General features: G+C 36.4%; 1 pseudogene; it reads right to left on the minus strand.

Annotated features, from left to right (window-relative positions):
* Positions 1 to 12,709: 12,709 nt before the first annotated feature.
* On the minus strand, positions 12,710 to 15,329 carry LOC102892699 (annotated as a pseudogene).

The raw sequence follows: 15,329 nt of genomic DNA on the forward strand, positions 1-15,329 counted from the left end.
GACTCAGAAGTTGCTTACATCACTTGCACATATGTCCCATTGGCCTAAAACTGGCTGCAAAAATGACTGACATGGATATTTTTAATCTGGTGCATATATGTGTGTGTTCTACTACTGTGCCAGGAGGGAAGATATTGGGTACGACATCTGTGCATTCTCTGCCACTGTACATTTTTCTACTAGTTTCTAGATGCTAAGGTACCCCAGAACTGTTTTAAGCCCCTTCCCTTTTCTATAAACGCACTCTCCTCAAGAGTCGAAATTCAATTTATATGTCACTAATTCTAAAATCATATTTCCAGTCCCAACCATTCCAGGAAATTTAGACACGTATATCCAATTGCCTATGTGACCCTTCCACACTTACACATGGATGGCCCAGAGACAGGACAAATTTAATATGGTTAAGGCAAAGCGTTGACTCCCCCTTCCCACTCTTTTCCTATTGTCACTCTAGTTCAAACTGTCACCGTCTTTCCCCTAGGCTTCCTAATAACCGGTCTCCCAGCTTTCACTTTTGTCCACCTATAGTCTCTTCTCCCACACAGCAGACAGATTTATCTTTTAAAAATGCAAACCATTGATTTCTCACCTCTTTCACTATAAAACATCAATCCTTTACCTTGGCTCACAAGGCATGTTGTGGTTCAGTCTACCTCTCCATCTCGCTTCATTTAATTCTGGCCGTCTTATTTACTCAAAGTGACTGTAGCCTGTAAACACACTAAGATCATTCCTACCTTAGGGCCTTTTTGGTAACTGTTCCCTATTCCTGCAATGCTGTTTCTCCTACTTCTTCATGCCTATATTTTCACATTGAGGTTTCAGCCTAGTGTAACTTCTTTAGATTAATAAAAGTCCAATTCATTACTCTTAAAATATATAAATAAAAGAAAGAATCAAGCATCCATTCTGCCTTTCCTGTGCCATGCTATATTTTAGGGTAACCAAATAGTTAATATGGGTAGAGTTCTTTTTTTTTTTTTTTTTACATAGAAGGGTCATAGCTAATAAATGCAGATTTTGAGATTAGAAAATTGGCTTTTTGCAACCTCTATTGAAATAGTGGATCTTGGCAAACAGTTCATATGGAATTTTTGTAATAGATGGATCAGTCTGACAGCTCTCTAACTTACTGATCAATTTTATCACTAAAAGAACAAACACACAAGGTCTACGTTCTGTTTTGATGCAACAGAAAGCACTAATCATCGTTTTGTCCCCTTCAGCCCCTCACTCTTCCCCCAAATTTGAACCTAAATCTAATTAAGCTTCTAGTTCTATCAGTTTACAGGAAATACAAGGATGGAAGAATAGGTTAATACAAGGATGGAAGAATAGTATGAGGATATACCAGGATGTGTGAAATTATTAAAAACAAATGACCTAATCTCTTTAACAAATAAATGGCTTGGGGAAAAGGGAGAGGGTAGTATCTATTACAGATATTTTTAAAGTTTCAAAAGATATACATATATATAGTTCACATAAATGTATGGACTTTGATCCTAATTTGGAAAAAAATCACATAATTTGAGACCAAATGAAGAAACCTGGGTATGGACTGCATATTACAGGTAATTTAGTTGTGTGTGATAATTTTGTTCTTTTTTTTTTTTTAATTCCCTATCAGTAGATATTAAGCTCTTTATGGATGAAATGATACGACTTCTGGTATTTGCTTTAAAATAGTTTGGCAAAAAAGAGGCAAAGAGTAGATAAAACAAGAATTGCATAATGTTACTAACTCACAAAGCTAAGTATTGAGGGGCAGGGGGTATGTTACAATATTCTTTCTGTTTTGAGTGTGAAAATTTCCATAATTAAAAGTTTTTTTATTTCTATTTCTATTTTTTGTTTTCTATTTCTACTCAAATAGTCATTTTCCTACCATTTATTTGCAAGTAACTATATATTTGGTCACTATCATATTACCATATTTTAGTTTTCTGCTTTGTACTTATAACGGTCTAAGTTTTTTCTCATTTATATATTTGTCTCTGCATCTAGAATAATAGTTGAGGCCTTGCCTTGTTCAACACTATATCCTCAGTGCCTCAGGTAGTACCAGATACTGTTAGTTGATGTATAGTATTTGTTGAATGAATGAGTTAAATATAGAACTGAAAAGGAAGGAAATTTCGCATCAAATAAAAAGGAATCCTTTTATGCAGCATGTGGTCAGCATGTACTGCCTGCTACCAGCTTAGGCCCATTGGTCCTGCTGGCATTCATGTTCAAGCAGTCTCATGCCTGAAATAACCTGAAGCTGCTTCTGAGACTGTTAGGACCTCAAATTTCCTCCAGGAATTGGTTCATAATTTTATATCCCCATTCAGTCTTCAGATCCAGGAAACTTAGAGTCAGAAATTCACATTTAAAGTCACTCATTATTGGAATCATCTAGTTGGGGAGGCATTCAGTTTAATGGATCAAAGCGTGGTTCTTGCTAGGTTACTATCTGTACCCCAATTTTTCTCATCTGTAAAATTAAAGTAATGACATTTCTTGTTCAATAAGCTTCCCTGAAACTTTTATCACAGTAACACTCTTGGCTTGCTTTGGCCCCCTACTTCTTAGGACTTGCAGAAGACAGAATTCCCTGAGAAAGGATTTAGTTCTGGCTAACGGCATCATTGGGAGGACTGAGGAAGCCAACTCCAGACTGAACTGCTAGGACTGACATCCAAAGTCCCAGCAAAGGACTGTCGCTGCTCACGCCGCAACCTGGCGATTGCCCTGGGAAGCGGGAAGCTGCTTTTGCTACACTCTATATACCAACAAAATGGATGCCCTGTGCCCTTCTCCAATTAACTCCGTTTTGAATTCAATATCATGTGGGTGCATCTGATTGGTAAGAACCGATTGGTAAAAATTTCTGTCTAAAACTTCAGCTTCAAAGATGTCTGGGATTTTTGTTTCTTGGTCTTTTTGATTTGGGGAGTTATTTTTGCTTTCTAGCCTCTGCTGTTCAGGAAAGCATGTGAGAATGAGGTTGGACTAGATGTAGAGCAAGCCAACCACATTCTTTGCCTTAAAGTGTGATTACTATTATCTAATTCAACTCCATCTTACAAAAGAGAGAATTAGGCTCAGAAAGATTTCGGGAGAGTTTCTTCCTCAGTTTGATGTTTGTCTCTCTACCATACTGGTTCTGCATTGACCTACAAATCCTTCATTTGGGTTTTAATTTTTTTTTTCTATTTTTCTTTGGAATGTTATTTGAAATATTTTCTCATTGTTTAAATTTATATATTATAACAATTACACTGGATTCTATAGATTGATTTAGAATTACTTAAATCATTTAAAAGTCACTTTTATTTCCCCCTCATCCCCCTGCCCCAGCTATTTTTTTTTCTTTCAGAATGCTGAACTGTCTCCAGTTTTAAACTAAAGACAATCAAAAGAAAAGAATCCAAAGAATTCATCTTTATTTCAGGTCACTATTTCAGACAATATGAGGTAAGATTTTACCAAACCAGCTTATTTTTCCTTCTGAAATATTTCCAGAACCATCTTCATAGCAAGAGTTGAAACTTTTTTTTTTAACTAAGGTCTACTTCCTCTGTTCTAGAAACATGCATAAAATGGGAAAAGAAATCTAAAGTTTAGTACTTTATCACTTGATCTATAAATGAATAACGCTTTAGTCATAAGTTTATACTGCAATATGGTTTTCTGTCCCAAAAAACAAAACTTTATTATAGCCGGTCAGTTTTTTAATTGAGGTAAAATTGACATAAAATATATTAGTCAATATATTGACTCATAATGAGTCAATATTTGTGTATGCTGCAAAATGAGTACCGCAAGAAGTCTAGTTAATATTCATCACTGCACATAGTTACAAATTTTTTTTTCTTATGGGGCAAACTTTTATGGCCTACTCTTAGCAACTTTAAAATATTTAATACAGTATTAAAAACTACAGTCACCATCTGTATATTACATCCCCATGAAGTATTTACCTTTTTACCACCTTCAACCATTTTACCACTACCACCACTGCCCACCCACCTCCCACCTCTGACAACCACAAACCTATGTATGACTGAATTTTTTTTGGAGGGGAGATTTCATATACAAGTGAGATCATACAGTATTTGTCTTTCTCTATCTTACCTATTTCACATAGCATGATGCCTCAAGGTCCATCCATGTTGCAAACAGAAAGATTTTCTTCTTTTCTATGGCTAAATAATATTCCATTGTGTGTGTGTGTGCGTGCGTGTGTGTGTGTGTGTGTGTGTGTGTGTGTGTGTACACACATATCACATTTTCTTCATTTATCAGTGGACACTTAAGTTATTTCTTTATCTTGGCTATTCTAAATAATGCTGCACTGAACATGGAGTGTACATATCTTTTTGACTAGTATTTTCACTTCTTTTGGATAAATACCAGGAAGTGGAATTGCTGAATTGTATGGTAGTTCTGAGGAACCTCCAAATGTGAGCGAGGGTCCCCTTTTCCCCATATCCTCACCAATACTTGTTATTACTTGTCTTTTTGATAACGGCCATTCTGACAGGTGTGAGGTGATAGCTACCTCATTGTGGTTTTGATTTGCATTTCCCTGAAAATTAGTCATGTTGAGCATCTTTTCAAGTGTGTCTTCTTTGGAAAAATGTTTATTCAGATTCTTTGCCCATTTTTTGATTGGATTGTTTGGTTTTTGTTTTGGGGGTTTTTTTTTCTGCAGTAAAGTTGTATGAGTTTTAAAATATTTTTTATATTAACCCCTTTTCAGATATATAATTTGTGAATATTTTCTCTCATTTTGTAGGTTATCTTTTCATTTTGTTGATGGTTTCCTTTGCTGTACAGAAGTATTTTAGTTTGATGTAGTCTCATTTGTTTTTTACCTTTTTTGATTTCGCTTTTTGTCAAATCCAAAAAATCATTGCTGAGACCAATGTCCAGGAGCTTATGGCCTATGTTTTCTTCTAGAAGTTTTGTAGCTTCAGGTCTTATCCATTTTGAGTTAAATTTTGTGTATGGTATAAGATAGTGGTCGAGTTTCATTTATTTCACATGCGTTGTCCACTTTTCCCACACCATTTATTGAAGAGATTATCTTTTTCCCCATCGTATATTCTTGGCTCCTTTGTCGTCAGTTAATTGACCATATATGTATGGGTTTGTTTCTGGGCTCTCTATTCTATTCCATTGATCTGTGTGTCTGTTTTATGAGAATACCACACTGTTTTGATTACTATAGCTTTGTAATATAGTTTGGAATTAGGGAGCGTGATGCCCCCAGCTTTACTCTTTTTTATCAACATTGCTTTTATGGTTCCATATAAATTTAGAATTGCTTATTCTATTTCTAAGGACAGCCAGTTTTCAAAGAGAAACAAGGTTTAAAGAACTTTCTTTACAGTTAAGGTTTTTACTATCAAAGTATAAGAAATTTTTATTGTTACGTTGTCCAAAGGAGGAGTGTTTAGCTTCATTATATATTGCTTGAATAGCATTTGAAATCAAAGTCTGATGTTTATCCATTCAATAAATATTTATTGATCCCCTACTACTGATCACCAGGCACTGTGATTGGTGCAGACAAGGAAGGAAAGATGATGTCACTGCCTCTTTAGAGCCTACAATTCAGTAGAGGTACCTATAAGTCACTTGGCAATGCCATTTCAGCGTGATCAAGATTCTCCTAGGGAGAGGACAAGGTGCTCTGGGAGTACATCAGAAATCCAGGCTGGGGAGTCAGTGAAAACCTCCTCGGGGTTTTGGTATTTAAGTCGACAACTGGATACAGGTTAGCTAAGTGAGAGAGGGCCAAGAAGTCTTTTAATTTGGGAAGGAATATTTGAGTTTGCCACAGATGAAAGGACATGGTAATTTTGAGGAAATGAGACTTCATCGTAACTGGAATACGTGTATAAACTGCAATGGAGAAAGGCGGGTAGAGATTAAGCATGTTCTGCAGCCCTTATAGGAACTGTTCAGAAAGGGTTATTTATCACAGGGCAGATCTATGTTTTATGTAGCTGGAACTGTATACACATTTGGGGGCCCACTTTAAGAAATCCGTGAGATTGCATTTATGGCTGCAAAAATATTTCAGAGCCTTGGAAGGGGCCTGTACAAGTGCACCTCAAGTTTCATTAGCTTTCTGATAAATCACCTCTGCCACGGAGCCACTGAAGCATCTTTGACTGGGAGAGATGTGATTAGCTTTGCCATGTAGGAAATGGATTAGAGGGTGCAAGACTGAAGGCAGGAGCCCTAGCTTGGAGACACCTCAGCCATTGTGGAAGATGATAAAGACCTAAGCTAGGAGATGGCAGTTTGACGTAAGAAAAGTGGATAAATAAGCACTATTTAGGTGGCAGAAACAAAGGACTGAGCTTGACTACATGTGGCCCATAAGGGGCCGTATACCAACCCCATCACAGTAATGTCTCCCCACTCAAGTGATTTCTACTTATTCTTCAAGGGCCTTTTCCAATTAAAAAGTTGTGGGTTTAGGGTGTTTTGTTTGTTTGTTTGGTTGTCTGTCTGTTTATACTTTGTGCCCTTTCCACACAGACTGTTTCTAGCTCTCTGACCCCCTTGGACTCTGTATACACCTCCACCTTACACTTTTCTCATTGTATCAGTGTGGGGCATGTCTTATTCACTTGTTGTATCTTGTATCTCCAGAGTCTACCTAATGGAGAATAAATAAATGGCTGCTTTGTTTTATACAAAGATTTTAGAATAATATAAAATATTAAGAAGTTTCATTTCTGTTAGTAATTGAGATCTCACCTAACTAAGATCAGTTGTTGATATGAATTGCAGTTGGGCTCTAATATAACAAAGGTGTCCCTCTGACAACCACCACAGGAATCATTCTTTATTTAAGTTTTGTCCTTCCTAATGTATAGAGAACTTCTGCATCCACGCTGTCACTTGAAACTTATAAGCATTTTGAAAATCAGCACATGGAGGTAGCAAGGGGCCCGGGACTAGTCCTCATTTTGCTTATAACTCGTAGTGTGACCTTCGATGAGTTATTTCACCTCACTAGTTATATGTGAACATTGCACCGTAATGTTTTTATCTGTAAAATGAAGGCGTTAGAGTAGGTCATTCATTTTTACCTTCTTTTTTAAACATAACCTTCAGTGTTACTCTAACACATTACAGATAATCAGAGCAGAAGCAAGCTGGGGACCTAGTTTGTCACTGCGGCTATTCTGAGATCTTCTATAGAAGCCCCTGACCTATACAGTTTGATGTCCATGCTGCTACAGGACCCTTACAGTGCCTTGCAGAGCTGTCATTGGATATCCACTATCTCCAATATGCAGATAGAAGAAAATGTTGATAGACTCAAAGTCACAGAGCTAAAATGTGGTATCAAGGCCAAAATCTAGGCTCCTATTGTGAAAAGCAGACCACTCCTCAGATTAACAAATTAGAACAGTGAGAGAAGTTGATTGCATAGCAAATAATATTTGTTGGGCCATAGCAATGCAGGAGGAAGTTGAAAGTTCTCATTCCATCAGTAAGTTTTCTGTAATCTCATAGCCTTAGAACTAGAATAAATCACAGAGACAGTAAGAGAAATCTCTGACAAATCAAACGTATTTGATTAAATACGTTTAGTGAAGTATTCAACGTGATTGACATATGTTCATTTGGCAACTCCTGGACCTGCCTTTTGGAACAGTATAGAACAAACTAACCTTTGTACCATCTCTAAGGGCACTAGATCCGATTCTTTTATGCTTTTAACTTTGTCACCTTTGTCAATTTAAGGCAAAATATCCTCTAGCAGAATCTTAAATTCAACATAACATCACTTCTGCTTGTTCTTGTTAAGCACTTTGCATACCAATGACCTTCTTTCTTTCTCAGATGTCTGAAAACATTTCAGATAACGACTATGCCAGTCGCAGACTGCTACAGATCACAGAAAGAGCCTGAGAATCATTCTGATAGTCTGCAGAGGAAAAGAAAAGCTTTATGGTCACCTTTTCCCTCCTTCTCTTTCACTAAATGGGAGCTTGATCCTCGCAAAATGGCAGTTAAAAGTCCCCAGGCCAGAGAAATGCCAGTGAGGGCTATGAATGGAAGTTTATGCTTGTGAAAGATGCTGGAACCTTTGTGGCCTGGAGATTGGCTGAGTGGTGCTTTTGCAGTAACACCTTGAAATCTTCAGCTCCTGATGAGGGGAGTGTGTTGTGTAAATACCTGGGAGGAAGAGAGTGAGGAGGTGTTTAGGGGGCCAGGGAATCTCTCAGTAGCTCCATAGTTGGCAGATGAGATTAAAACTCCAGCAACAGGAAAAGTCAGGGCCACTGACAATTGGAAATATTGGCATGGGGCACAGAGGCCTCTTGGCTGGATTAGGACCAGATGGGTAATAGGCTGACCCCCTCCGCTGTTCATCTTGATAATTAAAGTAAATCTTGCACCTGTGATACAAAATTAGCTCAGAAACCAAAGACAACCATGGGTAAAGTACATTTGTTACTTTGAACACAAAGGCTTACTATCAAGAGGCATCTAGTTTAAGAAGCATTTAGTTTGGAAGAAGAACTAAAGAACAATTTATAGCTATTTACTCATTGACACCTGGGCTGATTTAAAAATAATTTAAAAACTCACTCTGAAGAGCTTTCCTTAAGAAGCCAGATACAAGTATTGTATTTAATAATTCTCTTAGTAATTGAATGGAATTCTATTTGAGTCTATAACTAAAGTCGGTCCTGGGGCAGCCTCCTATGAAGTAAGCTTTAATAGTATGTTTTAGTAGAAAAGAACACTAGATTGAGTGATCAAGAGACCTGAATTAGTCCCATCTCTTGCTACTAGGTGAAGTTGAACAGATCTTTTAGTTTCTCTAGTCTTCTCTGATCAACAAATTGGGGATATTGGACCAGAAAGGTCAAACTTAGATTCCATGAAACTTATAATCAAATCCTTGAACTTGCAGAGAAATACCAGGGATTGTCAATGAAAGTGGCTTCCAGTGAGTCTTTGTTTTAAATACTTGGATGGAAAAAGCCACATTAACCAAGATTTCAGCTGCTTAAAGATGCTAGCATGCACAGGATGGATCCACTTTGTCTTCCTAGAAATCACCTTGCATGACTCACTAATGTTCCTAATTTGTTAAATTGTAGGCCCAAACAAAAGCCAGCTTTGACTTTTAAATAGGATCAGCTCTCAATGAAGTGGGTGTCCACCTATGTGTAGGGAGTTTCTCACACCTCAAGAGATAAGTGAAAGTCATGCCCAATCACTGGCTTAGAGTGTATTATTTTCGAAGCACAGTAGTCCCCCCTCTATCTGTGGGGACTACCTTCCAAGGACTCCAGCGGATGCCTGAAACCTCAGATAGTACTAAATCCTATATACACCATGCTTTTTCCATACATACATATCTTTGATAAAGTCCAATTTATAAGTTAGGCACAGTAAGAGATTAACAAATGTAATTATAAAATAGAATAGTTACATCAATATACTGTAATAAAAGTTATGTGAATGTGCTCTTTCTCAAAATATCGTAACCATCCCTCACTTGCAATAAGGGACTTAGTGTCACTTGTTTCGGGGGATGCCTTGCTAAAGTCTTCATATACATTCAATGCTGTCAGTCAGAACATATTTCCTGTTCATGTCTTCCACCCACAAATTTAATGCCTTTTCCATCTTAACTAAGCACTTTTCATGCACTGTGGCCGTAACTTTTGTAGTCTGAGGTTCGACAGAAAAACTATCACAAATTTCTTTTTCCTTCGCAATTCCAGATAGAAGTTTTTTTCTTATCATAGATATTATCAACATCAGCATATGATTTTTTTCTTTCCTGAAGTCAAGAACTTTCACATTTTACTTAAAGAAAGCACTTAATGGCTTTTCTTTGGCATATCTGAATTACCAGCATCACTACTCTTGTGCTTAGGGGTCATTAAGTAAAATAAGGATTACTTATTTTACTTAAGGATCACAAATACTGCAATACTGTGACAGTTGATCTGATAACCAAGACAGCTATGAAGGGACTACAGGGCAGGTCTTATATACCACATGGATAAGCTGGACAAAGGGATGATTCACACCCTGGGCAGCTGGAAGGCACAAGATTATATCACGCTACTCAGAATGATCAATGCAAAATTTAAAACTTGTGAATTATTTATTTCTGGAATTTTCCATTTAATATTTTGGACTATGGTTGACTGCAGGTAACAAACCATGGAAAGCAAAACCATAGATAAGGGGAACTACCATATATTGGATTCTTTTCATTGGTTAGTAAGAGCTGGTCGTGATTTTTTGAATTTCTATGTATTCGTGATATTGCCATACTAAGTAAGATTAAGTCATTGCAACTGAACATTCCACATCTGGAGTGGATTTTAGTAGAAAATCAGCCAACCATAAACCTCTATTTAAGATATAGCAGCCTTGGAGGAGATGGACAAATAAGGACTAGGTCCTGAGACCCAAATTTGAAATTGCTGTTGATTCCCTCTTTTGAGCTAACAGAAAATGTTCCAGGAGTCAGATCAAGTGACTCCCTAAAAGGGTCAATAACAATGCATCCAAATCCAAACACACCCCTGTGAGGCTGAGGGGAGGAGAAAAGGACTAAGTGGCACTGCCACTACTTTACCCTTTGACTAGGCATTTTTCCTATTTCAATATCTGGAATCAAGTTAAATTGATGAACTACATGAGTGGCTTAGCGAGAATTTAGAAAAACTAGCGTTTTAATTCCTTGAGTTTGAAGAAATACCTACAATATAAGCTCTATTCCCTAAAAAAAGCAAACACACCCTATGTCCCAATTAATCTTTAAAATTGTTTCTACTAATCCAAGCATTTTAAATGTATAGAAAACAAAAAAATAGACCAAAATATTGACATATTTGATTGGGAAGGGCTAGAGTTTTTCTCCTCTTTGTGCTTATCTGCATTTTTTTAGTTATTTAGTACATTTTTATACCCAGTAGCAAAACATCTGGGGGGGAAAAAAAAAAGCCAAAATACTGGTGGTAATTTCTGGGTGGCTTATGGGTGTTTTCTTATGCATTTTCCAAATGTTCTCTATTTTAAGAACTTTAAAAACATTTTTTATTAAGGTAACATTGGTTATGTAAATCTTAGGTGTACAACATTATAATCTGCTATCTGCATACTCTGTATTTTATGCTTACCACCAAAAGTCTGGTTTCCTTCTGTCACCATATATTTGACTCCCTTTACCCATGTCATCCTTTCCCCAGCTCCCTTCCTCTCCGGTGACCACCACCACCATCCTATTGTCTGTTATCTATGAGTTTGTTTTTGTTTTGTTTTGTTACTTCATTATATTTTTGTTTTATATTCCACATATGAGTGATATCATGTGTTTTTTTCATTTTGTCTGACTTATTTCACTTAGCATACCTTCAAGATCCATCCATGTCAAATATGACAATTTCACCTTTTTTACGGTTGAGTAATATTCCATCTTCTTTATCTACTTGGCTAGTAATAAACACTTAGGTTATTTCCATGTCTTGGCTATTATAAATCATGCTGCAATGAATGTGGGACACATATCTTTTTGAATTAGTATTTTCATATTCTTCGGCTATTCGGAAGAGGCCTTGCTGGATATATGGTAGTTCTATTTTTATTTTTTTAAGGAGTCTCCATATTTTTTTCCATAGTGGTTGCACCAATTTACAATCCCACTAACAGTGCACAAGGGTTCCTTTTTCTCCACATTCTCATGAACACATATTTCTTTTGTTTGATAATAACCATCTGACAGATGTTAGGTGATATTTCATTGTGGTCTGGATTTGCATTTCCCTAATATAGTTAGTGATGTTAAACATCTTTTCATATGCCCGTTGTTATGTGTATGTCCTCCTTGTAAAAATGTCTATTTAGATTGCCTGCTCATTTTTTAATTGGATTGTTTGGGTTTTGTTGTTGTTGAGTTGTATGAGTTCTTTATATATTTTTGGTTATTAACCCTTTATCAGATATATAATTTGCAAATGTTTTTCCATTCAGTTAGTTGCCTTTTGTTTTGTTGATGGTTTCCTTTGCTGTCCATTCAGTTACTTGCCTTTTTGTTTTGTTGATGGTTTCCTTTGCTGTTCAGAAGCTTTTTAGCTTGATGTCCCATCTGATTATTTTTGCTTTTGTTTCCCTTGTCTTTGGAGTCAAATTCCCAAATACCAATGTCCAGAAGCTTAATACCTGTTTTCTTTTATGTGTTTTATTGTTTCAGGTCTTATGTTCAAGTCTTTAATCCATTCTGAGTTAATTTTTGACTGTGGTATAAAATAGTAATCTAGTTTCATGCTTTTGCATATGGCTATTCAATTTTCCCAACACCAAAGGTTATATACTTCTATGAATTTGTCTATTTCTTCTAGGTTGTTCAATTTGATGGTGGATAGCCTTTTATAGTATTCTTTTAGGATTTGTTGTATTTCTGTGGTAGCCATTGTTACTTCTCTTTCAGTTCTGAGTTTACTTATTTGTCTTCTCTTTTTTCCTTACTGAATCTAGCTAAAGGTTTGTCAATTTTGTTTATCTTTTCACAGAACCAGCTTTGTTTAATTAATTTTTTCTATTATCTTTTTATTCTCCATTATTTCTGCTATAATTTTTATTTCCTTCCTTCTACTGACTTTGGGCTTCATGTGTTCTTTTTCTAGTTTTTCTTTTTTTTAAAACAAAAGCCAAGTTTATTTGTTCATGTCTTACATTTGAAGTACTCCTCGATGACATCCTTGGCCTGAGATTCTTTGCCGTAGTCCTTAACCACCACACAACTGCAGCCAACCGCTAGGGGTTTCTCTCTGTGTCACTTTTACAGAGGCCTACTCATTCCCCTAGTTTCTTGCTGTCATCAACCTTAATTAGGTGGATTTGGCCTTCAGCACAAAGGACCTCCATCAACTGAACATATAGGGACTCATCACAGTCAGATGCAAGCACACAAAGGAGGGCTTAGAGCTTATCTAAGGCTTTGCAGCTTCGCGGATTCCATGTGGTAGGCCATGGTGGATGAGGGCGGTCTTCGGCACCTCTTATAAAGCCATGTTAACGCCCATTACACCTCCAGCAGCAGTGCCTTCCTCAGCCTTGGGCGAGGGATACGGATGGAGCCAGATCTTGAAAACACCCAAGCCTCTGCCTCCGTGCTGAAAAGGGAAAGAGCCTTTTCCTAGTGTTTTAAAGTGTAATGTTAGTTTGAGATTTTTCTCTTTTCTTGGGATAGGCCTATATTCCTATAAACTTCCAACTTAGTACCACTTTGCTGCATTCCAAATATTTTAGTATGTTGTATTTTCATTTTCATTTCTTTATGTGTTTCTTCTTTCTTCATTGATACAATAGATGTTCAATAGCATATTATTTAATTTGTGATATTTGTGATTTTCCCCTCCAGCTTTATTCTTGTACTTGATTCCTAGTTTCATACCATTGTGGTTGGAAAAGATGCTTGATATAATTTCAGTCTTCTTAAATTCATTAAGGTTTGTTTTGTGTCCCAACCTATGGTCTCCCCTTGAGAATGTTTCATGTATACTTGAGCAGAATGTATAGTCTGTCACTTTGGATGGAAAGTTCTATATTAAGTCCATCTGGTCCAATGTCGTTTAAGGTTGATGTTTCTTTATTGACTTTCTGTCTGGATGATCTATCAATTGGTACACATGGATGTTAAGGTCTCCTACTATTATTGCGTGGCTATTTCTCTCTTTAGATCTGTTAATAATTGCTTTATATTTTTTGGTGCTCCTAGGTTGGGTGCATATATATTACTAAATGTTATGTCTTCTTGGTGGATCGTCACCTTTATCATTATAAAGCGTCCATCTTTGTCTCGTTACCTTTTTTTGTTGTGAAATCTATTTTGTCTGATGTACCTATGGCTACATCCACTTTCCTCTAGACACAATTTGCTTGGAGTTATCATATTCTATCCCTTCACTATGAACCTGTTTGTCTGTGTTGCTGAGATGCATATCCTGAGGGCAGCATATAGTTGGGTCTCTTTTAATCCATTCAATTACTCTGTGCCTTTTAATTAGTGAGTTCAGTCCATTAACATTTAAGGTGGTTATTGACATAAGAGGACTTACTACTTCCATTTTCTTTTTGTTTTCTGGTTGCTCTGTATCTCCAATATTTTTTCCTTTGTATTTGTTTATTTTAGTTTGGTGGTTTTATGTTTTTTTCTATTTCTTCTTTTTTTATATATCTTCATTCACCTATATGTTTCATCCTTTTTCTCCGTACCTTTTATTTGGTTGTCACAATTTATCCCTTTTGATGTTGTACATTCATTACCAAACGACAGTAGCCGTAGTTATTTTTAATGCTTTTTTTCACCATTAATCATAGGGCATTATGATTAATAACTTATTATGAAACTAGAGTTGCAATTTTCTGTTTCTGTCACCTAACTCAGTTTGTTTACTTTTGTCTTATTGATTCAGGTAAAAGCTTCTTTCAACATTTCTTGAAAGCAGGTCTTATGGTGATAAGTTCCTTTGGTTATTGTCTGGAAATAAGCCTTTATTTCCCCCTTCACAACTAAAGGATAACTTGGCTGGACATATTGTTGGCTGGTGGTTTCTTTCAATATTTTGAATATATTATTCCACTTCATCCTGGCCTATAGGGTTTCTGATGAGAAATCTGATGATAATCTGATGGGGCTCCTTTGTAGGTTACTGCCTCCCCTGCACCCTCACCCCCAGCTTCTTGAGAATTCTTTATCATTAACTTTTGACAGTTTTAATATATGTCTTGGAGATCTTATGTTGAGATAATTAGGTGTTCTGGTAGCTTTTTGTACTTTAATATCCAGTTCCTTCTCTAGTTTTGGCAAGTTCTCAATAATTTCTTTTAATAGGTTTTCTGTTCCCTTCTCCCTCTCTTCTCCTTCTGGGATATCCTTTATCCTTATTTGTTCTTTGTAATGGAGTCAGATAATCCTGATAGAGTTCTTTTACTTCTAAAAAAATCTTAGTTCTCCCTCCTCTTCCACTCAAATCATTTCTAGAGTTTACTAACTTTCCTCTATCTGCTCCGCTCTACTTCCAAGGCTGACTCATTATTTTTCTGAGTTCTTCAAATCCAAAATTTTTTTGGTTCTTATACTTTCAATCTCTTTGATAAAGTACTCTTTGCATTTTTATTCCTGAGTTCACTGAACAGCCTGAGTTTTCCTGCATCTTGAGTTTCTTCATGGCCGTTCTTTTGAATTCTTTATCATTTAGATCACAATCTTTCATGACTTTGATTTCTAGAGAACTGTCATTTTCTGTTACTGTGTTACCTTGGTTGTTCAT

Source organism: Pteropus alecto, unplaced genomic scaffold, assembly GCF_000325575.1.
Source record: "Pteropus alecto unplaced genomic scaffold, ASM32557v1 scaffold25, whole genome shotgun sequence".
NCBI classification, from domain to species: Eukaryota; Metazoa; Chordata; class Mammalia; order Chiroptera; family Pteropodidae; genus Pteropus; species Pteropus alecto.